The following is a 12389-nucleotide window of genomic DNA, read 5'->3' as shown; positions in this document are numbered from 1 at the left end:
ACTCCTCCTTTCAAATACTATTTTGCCCAAAATATTAACATGGGTGAAGAGGTTAAAATAATACTGTGAATAAAGCAATTAACTGTGCCATGAAAGTAGAGAAATGCCACTCTATGATGTTCACTGCTACACTGAGCAGAAGATAATAAGCTGGAAAAGACGCCTGGGACCCACTTACCGATATATTAATGAAACTACTGTGGGGTTTAGGTTCAATGAAAAGTAATAGAAAGAATTTTCTTAAGAACGTACAACTGTTCTATTATACGGAAAATATAACTTGTGAAGTAGCTGAAAAGGTAAAATAAATTGCATTGAAATATGAAGTCTCTTCTGATATATTTCTCTGTGAAATAAGTGAAATTATGGATAATTCTGAAATTATTCATTTCTCAGAAGAGATTAATAGTTTCCCAGAAGCAATAACCTTTATTCTGCCCTGAGAAGTGAATAAAATAAACAGCAATTCCCTCAGCTACAGTGCAGAATTTGAAAAATGATTTTTACCCATTCCCCTCTTCTATCAGTTGTGATTCTGAAGTGATTCTGAATCATTGTCATAACACTCATTGGTAGGCCTCAAACAAACCCATTCTATCTCTCCCACACTCACTGTAGTAAGTAGGATTAGAATGGCAGCCCAGAACTGGATATTTGTTTGTTTCATAATAAATGTGCTGAAAATCAAGACTGTGAAGTTACATCGAATAAAGTGGGACTTGCTTGAGAGTAATATGCATAAAATAATACTTTTATTTACTCAATTTTAAACTGATAATTAGATGTAATTAGATTTGCCTACTGGGATTATAAAAGCCAAACATAAAAGAATGAATGGTCAGAAGTTTTCACAGGTCCACAAATTTGACTGAATCTGAAAAAGTAAAGTAATATTTCTGCTGACAGCCTCTGAAATAAACAGCAATTTTTGAACCACTTACCGTGGAGCTTTCTTTGGAATAATTGCATCTGTATAGTATAACTGTGAGCAAGTACAGATCTACAAATGGCTGGGAAGAAAACACTATAAACAAGACCAGAACCTCCTGTATGGAAGCACCCATAGTTTTAAAATACTCTGAATTAGGCATTCCCACTATGTATGTTAGGTGCAAACTTAAATGGACTCCGGGGAATGGTAGAGGACAGGAAGGCCTGGAGGATCATTGTCCATGGGGTCGCGATGGTTCGGACACGACTTCGCACATAACAACAACAACTATGTATGTGATTTTAGCTTTACCAGATGCTTTTTGGAACAATCATTGTCCTCAAATTAGTCTTAGTAACCATTTGAAGTGGTCAAATGTTCAGTCACAATGATTCACATGGGCCACCCATATCAAGGTATATGTGGGAGGCTGGGAGACAGGGGACTCCCGTAGAGCAGGATGGCCCAGCCAGTGAGTTGTACCACCTTGCTAAGTAGACATTTATACAACATTTTGGAAGATTGTCAAACACAGCAAATTTAAATGCTCCCGGAATTCCATTCCTCTGTATTGTACACCTATAGTGTATATAACTGCACGAACATAATGACACCTCCAGGCCACAGAACACATACACATTCTTTAAGCAGTGAAGTTTAAACCACCCTGAGCCTCAGGGGTGGGCAGTATATAAATACAATAAATAAGTTACGTATGCATGCCTATTTTCAATCAACATCTACAATCAATATGCAAATGGCAGGTGCATGTACATTATTTTGGTTTTAGTTAACCATCCATCTCTTGAAAAGGCATTTACTGTCTTCCAGACCCCTGTCTGCCAGCTCATCCCCCAGACAGATTGAACCAGCCAAAAGGTGCAAGTGTAGTACAAACAGGTGATAGGTATAAAATTTCCAAGAATCCTGTCCACATCCTCAGAATGCACATGCTGAAAGGTACCCCACAGAACTGGACAAATCAGTGCCATCTGACTCTGTTTCTGTTAATTGCACTTAAGCACCCTTACTCTTGTCAAAGGGTCCAGACAGCCCTTTTGTTTACTAAGGGGCTACAGACGATCAAAAGGCAGGGGAGATAGCAACAGTGGAGAAATAGTTGGAATGAATCTGACAAGTCAGAGGCTGGATCTCATTTGAAATTCTGCTACATGGTGGTGATGGCAGCAAAGAAGCAATATTACATTGTCACAATATAAACCTGCTGATGTCTTCGGAGTGGTCAGGGGGCTACGGGGTTATGCAGCCTGCTATGATGATTTTGTGAAGCTTACTATGGATAAAATCTTGCATGTTTCTGACTTGGATTCTATATTGTGTCAGTTGCCCAGGTTATTTCCCCACTCCAGAGGTCAACCAGGGCAATAGACATGAAAGTTACAGGAAAGTTAATATAGTACCATGTAGTAATTTAGATTAATAAATGATCCATCACATGGTGCATTTTGAGAATTACATGAAGGTTAATCTAGATACAAGAAAGTTAATCTAGTACAATGTAGCAATGTAGACTAATCCTTCACATGGTGGATTTTGAGAATTTAGTTCCCAGAATGCTTGACATTAGCCATCACAACATTCCAGGAACTGCAGTTATCAACATATAATGGGGAGAAATGAAAAAATGAAGAAGAATAAAGAAAGGTAAGCCAATGAGACCTCATCCATGTCTAGTTATAAGAAGCATTTTAAAAATTCCTTTCCTGAGCCAGGATGAACCATAGCTTGGTCCTAAAACTTTCAGATATCAGAGCATTGATATAGTACTGTCCACAGCTCTGTAATTATATTTGAAGGGAAAATATATATGTCTCTTTCAAAATGTGATTCATGTTATATCTCTCCACTCACATATTACAATGCTAATTACCCCTTTGGTTGCTATACCAGGATGATGATAAATGTATGCAAAAATAAGTAGTATGTCAGTTTCTTTTACTTCCAATAATGTATAGAACAGCTAAATGTTCTCGATTGAAGCTAAGTTTTATTATTCTAATCAAACTACAGTTGTTCTGTGTCTTGTGAAAACTAATCAATACCACTTTCAGAGCAATTACAATACCTGAGTAATCCGTACAGTAACAATAGAATTAGATATAAGGAACTGCTTATAACCCTGGACTAAATTGCAGATAGAAACAAAGATAGAGAGAGTTTACAAAAATAATTATGAAGATGAGAGGAGAAAAATCCTTTATTCTTATGAACAATTGATCATAAAATGACAATTGCAAAAAGGTTTTAATAAAGTTCAAGAGCAATAAGAGCAATTCGATAAAATGAATCTAATGCTGTAGAACCAGTCATATTTGGAACACCTGTAATAGAATACATTTTAAAGTTTTTGACCACTATCTTTTTAAAGAAACTTAAGATTGATCAATGAAACAAAAATATAGGTGGCATGGTCAGTATGGGGAGAAATCACATGATCTCCCAGTTAAGTGTTTCTGTATGGCTAGAATTCGTCTTTCTGGAATACTGAAACAGGAGGGCATAACTAAAACATTTTCATAGGAAATTTCAGTAGACATTTTAGAAAGCAACCCTACAGTGCATACATAGGTCCTCAAAAACATGCATAATGGAAGTTATTTCTTTATTTATTTGCATTTATTGATATTTATCCATGCCACTCCCGAAGCCAGTCTGCAGTTTACAGTAAAAAACAAAAATACAATACAATATGATAAAACAACAGTAAATCTCAACAATAAACTTTGAAGTTGGGGAAACAATCTAAAAAACAAACAAACACTACCCTGTCCCCCAATCAATCCCTAATAGCCACCATTATCCTCAGGAGAAGAATCCATGCCCAGTTGTCAAAGGCAATATCTCTTCAGGCCTCTAAAGGGCCTATATAGGGAGGGTTCTGATATTCCTGGCCAGGCCTCAAGCAAATGCCTGGTGGAAGAGCTCCATCTTGCAGGCCCTGTAGAACATTGACAGTTCCTTCAGGGACCTCAGCTCTACTGGGACCTCATCCCACCAGGCTGGGGTCAGAACCAAAAAGGCCTTGTCCCTGGTCAAGGCCAGTTGAGCCTCCTGGGGGCCAGGAACCACCAGCAGTTTCATACCTGCAAAGTGGAGAGGCCTGCAGGGGGGCATAAGGAGACAAGCAGCCCCTCAGATAAGTGGGGCCTTAAAGGTAAGAACCTAAACCTTGAACCTGATCTGGAATCCAATTAGCAGCCAATGCAGTTGGCTCAGCATAGGCTAGACATGTGCTTTCCAAGATGATCTTGTGAGGACCCTAGCAGCAGCATTTAATACCAACTGCAATTCTGGTTCAGGGACAGGGGAAGACCCACGTAGAACGAGTTGCAGAAGTAACCATTGCATGGATCACTGTGGCCAAATGTTCAGGGGACAACTAAGGCACTAGTAGCCTGTCGAAGATGGTAAAACACCATTTGGGCTACCTTTGTTATCTGAGCCTCCATAGATAAGAAAGCATCAAAGATCAAATTCTTGGCCACAGTCACAACCACAAGCTGTCCCCCATCCAAGCAGGGGAGGTGCACTTCCCGATCCTGCCCCTTCTTACCTAGCAACAGGGCCTACATCTTGGAGGGATTAAGTTTCAGGCTACTCTGCATGAGCCATCCAGATACTGCTTCCAAACAACTTGATAATGTTTCCGGGGAGAGTCCAGCTGGCCATCCATGAGAAAATAGAGTTGGGTGGCATTAGTGTACTGATGACAACCCAGCCCAAAGTTCCACTCCAGCTGTGCCAGGAGGTGCATATATTTATTTATTTATTTAGATTTATATACCACCCTCCCCGAAGGCTAGATGTTGAGATGTGTGAGGGAGAGTACTGCCCCCTGCTGCACCCCACAAGGGAGTGCAAAGGAGCTTGACAACTCTTTCCCCATTTCTACCCTCTGTGTCTGGTGTTGAAATGGTGCCTCTGCTATGAACCCAAATGTAGTAGACTGTGCATGCAAACTGAGAAAACATACTATTCATGAAGCTAGCTTGGTGTAGTAGTTAAGAGTGGTGGCTTCTAATCTGGTGAACTGAGTTTGGTTCACTGCTCCTATATGCATCTAGCTGGGTAACCTCAGGCTCATCACAGCCCTGATGATAGTGCTGGTCTCACAGAGCAATTTCTGTCAGAGATCTCTCAGCCCCACCTACCTCACAGGGTGTCTGTTGTTGTGAGAGTTAGGGAAATCAAATGTAAGCCACTTTGAGATTCCTTCAGGTAGAGAAAAATGGGGTTTAAAAACTAACTCTTCTATTTTCACTGCTTTTCAGTTGAACACAGGTATACTTTTCAGAAATGTAGAAAGCTGAACTGGGAATTTCAGAAGTTGAATATGTTCATAGAGATGTGTGTTTGGATATTTCTACTCTGAATATATACTTGGAAAATGCTTTATTTGTATTTTTGAATATATTTAGGGTACTAGAAAAAAAACATAATTATTGTGTATAAACCTTTATGAACTTCCTGAACTAATATGCGCAGTTCCTGAACTAATATGTGCAAGACAAAAGAAAGAGAAATATGGATTAACTAATGTTTAATGGATTGTATGTATCATAATACTTCTCCTGAATTCATATAGGGTTACTCCTAACATTATATAACTTTTATTGTGTACAATTTAAAAACTTTTAAGAATTAAAAACTTATATACATCCCATAGGCTATTGCAAAACAGTGCATTATGCACTATATGAACCAACAGAGAGATGTATTTCAGCCTTAGTAAGACCTTCTTCAAAAGTCTGGTTGTAACACACACAAACTCATTACACATATGAAATATGTATAGCAGCCAATAACAGCTCCAAAGTAAGAGCTGTAAAGTATCAATGTCAATCAACTAATGAAGATGCCTTTTTATCACTCATTAGCTTTCTTCCAAAGGCTGCCAAATTTTTCAATGGTGTGTTCTCTTATTAGTGCATGTATTGCAATGAGTGAAGTGGTTGTCTGATGGGGGAGAAAATCTTATAAATCTTTTTGTTTTTGCTTGTAAAACTACCAAGAGGTGTTCCCCACCGACATGCTGCCTATTTTGCGTAACCAATGAAGGTTTTGGTTTTCTTTATGCTGCTTAGCACCAAGGAAATCCTTCCTCCCTATTCATCCTGGCTACACAAGCTCTTGAATGGCTATCTTGGGATCACTCCTCTCATTGTGAGATATTTCAGTGTGCTCAGCAATAAGCGGCCAGGACTCACTGCAGCCCCTATTGATGTTGCGGGGGGCGGCTGAAGAGGACATCAACAAGTGGGAGTTGCTGGAACATGCGTGGTCTCACATCCTGCAGAGGAGGTGGGTCACAAGGGCCTATATAGGTACCATGTGCCTCTGCCTTTTGTCTTCTTCAGCTCCACAGCCTGAACTGCTTCCCTCCCTTCCCTCCTTGGCTTGGTTAGAGTACTGTTCAAACGTGGTTTGTTGGTTTGTGTCACAGCTGTGGATTAGGCACAGTTGGAGCCTGTTGGCAGGGATCCCAGTTTGTGCACTGGGATCCCTGGGGGTTGGGGTCTCCTTAAGGAGACCTGCAGAATACGAGCATGGCCTACCCTGCTGGTATATAAAATCAAAGTCCAGCTTTGTTGGACTTTGATCCAACATATAAATATAAAATCAAAGTCCAGCTTTGTTGAGCAAAACCCATTTTCTCTATTCTGTGGGACAACTAAAATGTGTTATTTGTCTTCTAATAATATATGTTAAAAGGACTGTCATATGGGGATATGGAGTATGCAAAAGCAATTTATCATAAAATCTTGTATGAATGCAAATATACAGTCCTCACATGGGTACAAAATACTTGATTACAATTAGCATATAATAATTGCATCATGCTCTAGGTTTCATTACTATCTAATATTTAAACCTGCATTAGCAAAGTGAATAAAAGCCTTTTGTGTGAGGCTGTGTTGAATGTGTTTAATCAGGATAAGCTTTAAATAGAACCCAAAACCTAGTTGTTTCAAACATTGTAATGGATTTCTTAATATCTTCATAGTGAAATACTGTTATGCATTTCAGCAGCCTTACTTGGGAAGCAACAAAAAGGACAATTAGTTATTAGTTTTTATTACAGTTACTGGACTATTATATTTCACTATAGGGCATCAGTTGATCTAGTAGTGTTTTATATGTGTGTTTAAAATGCTGTCAAGTCACATGGTGATTCATGGTGACCCTATAGGGTTTCAAGAGTCTAAGGGGGGGAGTCTAAGGGGGGGAGGGGGTACTATTGCCTTCCTTTGCATTATCTGGTGGTCTTTCATCCAAATATTAACCAGGGTCAAGCCTGCTTGGTTTCCAAGATCAATTAAGATCAGACTTACTTAGACTGTCCAGGTCAGTACAGTACTGTATATTAGAGAACCAAGAAAATGATCCTGTTAAAGTTCAAACAGTTTCCTGACCCACAGGCAGTTGAAATTCACACAGAGTGGACAAGCATGTATTGGTATAGCAGTGAACTTTTGCCAACTTTCATATGTCTTATACTTTCCTGCAGCCCAGTTTGAAGGGATACAGGAGGGGGCACCAGTATCTGGCTCTGACAAAAAATCAGTTGGAGTCTGACAATATATTTTTTGCAGTGGCAGTACATTAGTTGTTGCTTTCCTCGATAGTAGTTCTAATTTCTTATATTTCCTAAATTTCCACTGCAGTCCTAATCCATCGAAATCAATCAGTTTAGAAGAATGTAGATCTGTTTAGGATTACAGTCCATTTACAGCAGCTTTTTTCAACTTTTTGAGGATAGAAGAGCTCCTGAAATGATTTTTATACTCCAAGGAGCCCTGGAAGTGATGCCAGCTGGCCATGCCTCCCTGTCATACCCTCCCCCTTTGGAAGTGACATCATCACCCATATTAATAGGCATGCTCAAGGAGAGACAGGAAGTGATTTAATGCAGGAATAGGCATACAGGTGCATAAATCACAAGAGATCTCCCACACAGGAGAGGGAGCAATGGAAGTGACTGGTTCCCTAACTTGGGGCCAAGTCCATTAAAGCAGGAGGGGAAAGAATATGGACCCCTATCAGAGCTCCTATAGACCCCTGGGGGTCTACAGACCCCTGGCTGAGAATCTCTGTTTTAAGATATCAACTCTAGCTGTTGTTACATAAATATTTGGATAAAATCCAACCAGTTTTGTGGACACAACATTTTATCAACAGTAAAATAATGGAGACAGAAGGAACAGGCAGACACCTGTGTACTGTGACTACCCTGTGTGTATTAGGGCAGGGGGACATTTTGGTTTCTGTTGCCTAATTAACACAAGAAAGGAAATAATGTTGAATGCATAACTGAGAGGAATTGGTTGCCATGTAATCTCCCCCTAAGAAGAGTCTCCAGTCTGATTTTCCCTTCACATATCTGAAGACTTGGCAATGGAAAGCTCATCTGTAACCACTACGCCACAATTCCCAAAGGTCAGTCCTCTCCCACACTAAATGAACATTCCAAACCACAGGTTCTTGACACTCATCTCTCCACACCCATGCCCTCATTTGTCACCATAACACCACAACCTCCCACACAACACACACATTCAACCCCATGACCTTAGACTCTTCCCACCACCAAGCTCTAGCGCCCGTTGTATTCCTCGATACAACAGGATTTTCCCCGAGTAGTTAAATAGAACTATGTGAAATGAAAGCTGAAATGAAATCCAGTCAGAAAAAACCTAACTTTTGCTGCTTGGAAAGAATTGCAGACATGGACGTATCAGAAGTTGAAAGAAATGATTTCAGAATCATAACTGAAAAGATAGCAAAAAGGTGCTGATATGTAAGTTAAGGATTGAAAGAACTGTTTCATCTTTCTTTGGCTGAACTAAATGACTTAAGTGACTCTGGATTGCTGTATGCTAGATTGCTTAATATGTTTATGGACATATCAATCATATGAAGTTTTTCCACATGAAAGAGGAAAAACCTTTTTTTTATATATATAAAGAAAAAGGATTGCTGCAAAGAAACAAATTTGTTGCCAGAGAAACTTGAACGTAAGAAGGAACAGACATGTAAATCTAGCAAATAAGAGTATTATACCAAGCAAATGAGGTATAAAGGCATGAAAAAGGAGATAATTCAAGAGGACTTTTGGGTTGATTTAATGAAAGATAGCAGGGATGCAATTTGGTGAATGCTTTGTATTCCTGATACTACGTGAAATTGATCCAGCAAGTGAACAGTTTTTCAAGTTGTTTTGAAAGAAGTTAGCAAATGTTTAACTCACACTGAGCAACCAGATTCTAAATCAAAATAATATTTTGAATTGCCAGTCTAATGTGAGAAAATATAGCTCCACTTTGATAATCCTTGATAAGTAACTGAACCTTTTCTAGGTTTCATTCAACCAAAGCCGGAGGGGGGGGGCGAGACACATTCAAAACAGACAAAACAAATAAACAAGAAACCAAGCCAAAAGGGGGAAAAAACAGATTGTAAAGTGAGCTATAAAGGCCATATAGATTTTAAACATATACAGGCGTAGCTGTCTTTCATTAGCGAGTAATCCCTGGGTTGTCTATAAATAATGCTGAGTCAATAATCGGTCCACAGTACTGAAATTGAAAATACTGTTGTACTAGATTGGTATGGCTCTTATTTAAAGCAGGAACTGTAAAGGTTATTTGATGAATACCAAGAGGCTTTTCAGCTGTAACAAGAGGTGTGATAACAGTTAAACTATGGGGCTCATTGACACGAGGGGGGGGGAAGTGTTTTAAACAGTGCTTGACACCATTTTAACCCAGTCTGGATATTATCTTGAGAATTTTTTTATTAGATCCCTTAAAAAGGACACACAGCCAACATGTCAAACCCTAAAATGGTTAGTGCTTGCAAATGACTCAGACTCCTTACTTTTAGCTATCTCCCCACCCCCATCCCCTGGCAAACAGCAGAAACAGCTCTTTCCTTTGCAAATAACCCTGGTGGACAGCCTTTCACATCCAGCAACCATTTCAATCAATTGTTCCACTTTCAATTCATCTCTGCTTCTTCATCCTGCTTCTCTATCCTTTCCCCTATATGCACCTATGGAGCAAATCAAGATTACAGAATCATTCTGAGGCAATATCCAGGCAATGATGGCTTGGATATTGCAGTACCCAAGACATATAATCTGATTCATTGGTTCATGCTGATTTGCTGTCCTCAAGTTTTGTCTCAGACCTAGTTTCAGCTATGGGGATGCTACGGTTCTCCCATTTTGTTACTGTCCCCGCCCATCAGGCTGGCCACACCCTCAATGTGATATTTGGAGCTGGGGTAGAGGTGGATCTGATGGCAACAGATGTCATTCCATGGCCAAATTCCTAAACCCTGAAGGCCCGGCTTAGGGTACACCCCCCCTGCTTTGGCAGTGGGTATATTGTAGCCCACCTGTGGAGACTTAGGGATCCAACCAAATTCTTGAATGCTCTGTAGATCCCAGTGCTTCCTGGCACCTCATTGGTAGTGCTGGTGGAGGACTGGCAGTCCCACCTATTGGCTGCCATTGATGAGATTGCTCCTAGATGCTCTCTCCACCCTCACCTCAAACTGGTTCCATGTTATATGGTGGAGCTGTAGGAGGGGTAGATGGAAGTGAGATGGCTAGAGCAAATGTGGAGGAATACTCACAATGAGATGGCTAGGACATCTTATTGCATGCTTATAAAGGCGTATGAAATGGTGGTGAGGGTGGCTAAATGAGAGTTTTATGCCACCACTATTGCGTCCATGAGCTCTCACCCGGCACAATTGTTTAGGTAGTTCGGTCTATTACCATCCTCGATGGAGGGCACCAAAATTATAGTTAATGGGAAATAGGCTATGAGGCATTACTGAGCTTTTTCATGGATAATGTCTTGATGTTCCGCTGGAAGCTTCCTTCCACCTTAGAGATACCTTAGAGACAGAAGGGAACTGGAAGCCCCTTAGCTGTCCTGGGGGAATATGTTAGGTGTCTTCAGATGGCTCTCAGTAACAGAAGAGGCCAAGTTGCTCAGGATGAGTGATCAGTGAATACGAGGCCCTCTAAGGAAGATTGTCAGCCTCTCCCTGACTACTGGGGAGTTCCTAGAAATGCTGAAGGAGGTGGTGGTTCATCCCTTATTGAAGAAACCATAGCTGGATCTGTGGAATCTGGTCAACTACTGCCCAGTCTCACATCTTCAATTTCTGGGTAAGGTGGTTGAAAGGGCCACTGCAGACCAGCTCCTGGCATTCTAGAAAGAAGCTCCAGTGCTTGACCCATGCCAGTTGGGCTTCCCTTCAGGCCACAGGGTGGAAGCAATGTTCATCACCTTGATGGATGACCACCAGCTGGATTGAAGCAGTTCTGCTATACTTGTGATGCTCGATCTGTCGGCCACATTTGACGTGGTCAGCCATGAGCTCTTAGCCCACCACCATAATGGGGCCAGAATCTGGGGAACAGCCCTTCAGTGGCTGTGCTCCTTTCTCCAGAATTGAACACAGAGGGTGGCTGTTGGGGAGGAGTTGTCATGCCCCTACCCACTGCTTTGTGGAGTTCCTCAGGGGTGGTCCTCTCCCCCACTCTGTTAAATATCTTTATGCACCTAGTTGGAATTATGGCCTAGATGGAATTATGGGCTGGGTTATCGCCAGTATGCGGATGACACTGAGTTCTATCTCCTGATGGACAGCTGCCCAGACACCCTTCCCAAATACATTTACCAGTTGTTTGGAAGCCATAGCTGAATGGTTAGAGTAGAATGAGCTGAAACTCAACTCTCCAAGACAGGTCCTGTGACTGGGCAGGATGATGACAGATTTGAAAGCATGCCTACCATCCTGGCTGGGGTGCACCTTGCCATCTCACCTTTGGCCAGCAACCTGGGAGTGATCCTGGATGCTTCTTTGTCTGTGGAGTCCCAGGTCACAGGAGAAACCCGTTTAGCATTTTCCCATGTTTGCCAGGCTACTAGCACCCTATCTGTCCTCGAACTACTTAGTCACAGTCATCCATGCAATGGTCACTTCCAGATTGGACTTCTGTAATTCACTCTATGCAGTCCTGCCCTTGTCTCTGGCTTGGAAATTGCAGCTAGTGCAGAACATGGCTGTGAGGGTCCCACAGGAACATCTTGGAGGTTCCATATCCTACCTGTCCTGAGGCAGTTGTATTGGTTGTTGGTTGCTGCCTGGATCAGGTTCAAGGTTTGGGTATTAACCTTTAAGGCCATCGATGGCTTGGGCCCCAGATATCTGCAGCTGAGAGTGAGCTAAGATTGGCCAGGGAAGTCCATTGTAACAAGAAAATATTTTTCAGTTATGTGAGGAGCAAACGTGAAGTAAAGGAGGCAATAGGTCCACTGTTGGGTGCAGATGGACAAACTCTAACGAAAGATGCAGAGAAAGCAGAAAGGCTTAGTGCCTATTTTACATCTGTTTTTTCCCACAGGTCAAAGTGTTT

The 12389-nt window shown here is 41.1% G+C and overlaps 1 long non-coding RNA gene across 1 annotated transcript in view; it reads left to right on the top strand.

The window, feature by feature from the left end:
• Nucleotides 1–2455: 2455 nt before the first annotated feature.
• Nucleotides 2456–12389, top strand: part of LOC143841782 (uncharacterized) — a 201062-nt gene continuing 191128 nt past the window's right edge. The window contains exon 1 of the long non-coding RNA XR_013232823.1: nucleotides 2456–2596. This is a non-coding gene — a long non-coding RNA (uncharacterized LOC143841782). The remainder of the gene's footprint in view (nucleotides 2597–12389) is intronic.

Source organism: Paroedura picta, chromosome 7 (genome assembly GCF_049243985.1).
Source record: "Paroedura picta isolate Pp20150507F chromosome 7, Ppicta_v3.0, whole genome shotgun sequence".
NCBI lineage: Eukaryota > Metazoa > Chordata > Lepidosauria > Squamata > Gekkonidae > Paroedura > Paroedura picta.
Note: the sequence above shows the minus strand (reverse complement) of the source record. Positions and strands in the feature narration are given on the sequence as shown.